The sequence below is a fragment of the Sinocyclocheilus grahami genome, unplaced genomic scaffold, assembly GCF_001515645.1.
Source record: "Sinocyclocheilus grahami isolate Dianchi unplaced genomic scaffold, SAMN03320097.WGS_v1.1 scaffold153.1, whole genome shotgun sequence".
NCBI classification, from domain to species: domain Eukaryota; kingdom Metazoa; phylum Chordata; class Actinopteri; order Cypriniformes; family Cyprinidae; genus Sinocyclocheilus; species Sinocyclocheilus grahami.
In genome coordinates, this window is record NW_015505332.1 from 2,206,058 (window position 1) to 2,209,865 (window position 3,808).

Below are 3,808 nucleotides of genomic sequence, written 5' to 3' on the forward strand. Positions count from 1 at the left end.
CAAATAAAATCTGAAGCAATGCGACTGGACAGTACTGCAAAGAAAAGTGTTTCCCCATTTAGCCTGCATGATAATAACGTGAGCTGACTGTATCTGTTCCTCATCAGCCATAAAAAAGCCCACGGCAAGACGTCTCAGGAAACTAATGCATGTCTTGCACAGCAGAGAGCACATGATGTTAGACTAAAATACACCCTTTAAAAATTCATGTTGGTTCAAGTTGAACTTACACACTGCCAAGAAATAACTGAGGTTCAATTGTTTACTGATTTAGCTTTTTTTCAAGATTACATGCAACAATAAATCTAATTGCATTTTCCTGTTTTGTATGAGATGTTTCACATTAACATGACTTACAAGCGATTGTTGACATTCATTGCTATTAACTCTCTGAAGTGGACACATATAGCACTCAAAGCCACGTCTAATTAAATTACCGCTTTTGTACATAAGTCAGCAGTTTCTGGCTAGGGGCTGCAGAAATAGAGGGTGAGTAACCTTTCGCTGTTAATATACCGACGACGAGCTCCAGAGTGCTGTGATCAGCTCTCCAGATCCACTCATTAAGATCACTGAAGTGCGGAAGGAGGGAACAATCCATCATTTAACACTCACGAAGGCCTTAAGTCAGAATGTGATTCTATTTTATGCTGCTGCTACAAAAATTATGTCTTTTAAAGCAGATCAGATGTTAGTGTCTTCACATAAAGACGACATAAAGATGATTTAATAAAAATAATTCATTGTGAAAATGTATGTGTGTGTGGTTGTACATACACATATATGTAGTTGTTTTTTGGTGTTTGGCTTAGCGTTATGTTAGAATCATTATTATACTCTTATACATTTTGTTCTTTAATATTTTGAATTGTTTTTTGTTTTTCATTTAAATGTTAAGTTTTGACATTTTGTTGTATGCATGTGTCATTTGTATTTAATTTCTTTATTTTTAAAATGTGTATAAGTAGTATTTATAAAGTTTTAGCTTTTAGTTTTGGATCTGTTTTTAGTTGTTTTAATACTACAATTGATTGCTTCTGTTGTCCTCATTTGTAAGTCGCTTTGGATAAAAGCGTCTGCTAAATGACTAAATAAATAAAATAGATGACACTTTTTTTTTCTGTTCCAGAAGTATTTTTCCCATTAATTTTTACCAGTAAATTGGGGGAAAGTGCTCAATAAAGTGTCTAAGATCATGATCCAAACAAACCAGCTGTGAGATGAATGAAAACATTACAAACTTTACAAAATTTTTTTTTTAAAGTCACAGTACAAGTTAAATTGTAATTGGAAATGGTTAAATTCATGAAGAACGTTTCATCCCATATAGCACTGAAAATAACGTGACTCAAAAATAATGACACAATGTAAAACTACTGATTTACACGTGTTATTTTAGTAGGCCTATTAATTTACTTTAATTGAATCTAAAAATGTATTTATTTTTATATTTGCCATTTGCATTTTAACTTGAGTTAAAGTTTGAGCAATTTTGTTGTGCTTTTGCCATTATTATTTTTTTTGTATGTCTTTATAGTTTTTATTTTTATATAGTTTTATATAAGGTTTCAATTTTAAGTTTGAGTTATTTTAGTACTAAAACAAGTTTAAGATTTGTTTATATTTTATTTTATTTCAAGTAATGGGATTTTTAATGATTAAAACCCTGATTTATTGCAAACTATTCAATATATACAAATACAAAAGTAGGCCCTACTTAAAGTAGGTCTATTAATAGCAAGTTGCGGCACTTCACTTGCATTAGCCTATTATTTTGCAGATTTGAAACTTGAATGTGCGAAGCTTCCGGTGTCATTTGCTTCCAGTTATTTTACATATTCAAAACAGTCCATTATACAGCTTGATACTGTATTTTATCATGTTATTTCAATTCATCAGCATAAATAACATTGGTTTGTAGCGCAGATAGTTTTAACGTTTACTGCACTTTGCTATTCTTCAAGTTATTTAATGAATCTGAAGTCTCTCGTATTAAAAGAAAACAGCTTACTTTGCTATTTGTACTTACGTTGCAAAAATAAGGTGGATAGAAACTCCTGTAGGCTATTCATTAGCGGTTGAGGCCTCTGTCCTGGTTGGAGTTATATTGATCCATGTGGCCTCCATCTCTGGTAACGTTTTTTATAGTTACACCCGTCTGTTACTAAATCAAAACACATTTATTTTATTTTGGTATGACGTAGTGACAATACAGTTGAAATGCAGTACTTTTTACACTAAATACAAATAAATATAGTTTGTTGTTATGCACATTCTGCTGGCAGATGGCGCAAAAAACTAGCTAGTAAACTCTACACATTCTCAACAATTATGCTTTAAGCAGTGTATTAGTAGTTAGTTAGTATGCTACACTCTAAGAAAAGTCTGTAAAAATAAGGCACAATCTACTGTTAATATGAAAGAATTTTCCGTAATGGTTTTTTGACCTATTTTAAATTACGCATTGTGTTTTCGGGTTACAGGGTTACAAAGGATGATGGATAATGGATAATGTCCTAAAAGATTTTCCATTTTTCTTACAGTGTACTAACTGATCAACAATCGCAGGAACAAGCTACTAACAAAGTGTACCATAAATGAACAATTATTCAATTATCAAATTATTCAATTATTATTATTATTATTAAATTGAACAATTGCAAAACTCAATTCTCGTGACGTGTGTACTGCTAGGCATCTGTGGTTTCCTCTTTTTGTGTAATTTGGATGGACAATGTGTGCCTTTTTATTGTCTGAGTCCTTATCAAAAGTTGCTAAAAGTTGCCAAATAAATGTTTAAAATTGCTCAATTTGTTGCTAGGTGCTTTTGGAAGAAAAAGTTGCTAGGGTAGTCTGAAAAGTTGCTAAATTTAGCAACAAAATTGCTAAGTTGGCAACACTGATTGTAACTAATGAATGGATGTCTTATTTCACCCAACTCGGCGCTAATGACAACTAAATAGTGAACCACAGAAGAAAAGTTTTTCAAAATGTTGCTATATAGTTTTTTAAAAAGTTAAATCTATACTTTAACAGGTATTTTACTACAAACTGATCTGACTTTGTTGTTATATATTGAAAATAAAGGCCCTACCTACTCCAGGAAAGTCAATATCAATATTTAATAAACCAATAAGTGATTTTATGAAGCCCAACATCATAGTACTGCCAGGGTCGGTGGATCAATCCCATGATACCTCACTCTGGCTGCATCTGCCAATCACAGCCTGAGCTAATGACATTACCTATTCATCAGAGTGAACCATCGACCAGCCTCCTGCCTTTTAAGTGGCCTGATCTGATAAAAAGCATTAAAACATTTGTACTGTGACACACACCAGCTCACCCTCAGCCACTGCACTGGATTCATCCTTCTGATGTGTCTGTCTACGCCTATATAAAACCTCTGAATATGTAGTTTTCGTCACAGAATGGCAATGCTAGCTGAGGAATTGCATGCATTCTTTCTCCTAAGAAGCTGTATATAAACGCTCAGTAATTTCAAGCTCAGTGCTGTACAGCTCGTCGTTCACGGTCTGTCTCTGAGGACACGTCAGCACTCTGGAATCTCTCTCTGTCTCAGTGTTTTCTCTCTGGTGGTGAGATAAGCTCAACTCCTCCGCTCTGTTGACTCTAAACAGTGTGAGTGTCTCCTCAGCATTGCAGTATATCAGACTGTCGATAAACCTCCCTCCCTTCTGCCTGATTCATTCCCACAACACTTTCAACTTTGACAGGAAGCAACTGCTTCGCTTCCATGACAGAGTGTCACTTTCATGCCAGTAATATATATATATATATATATATA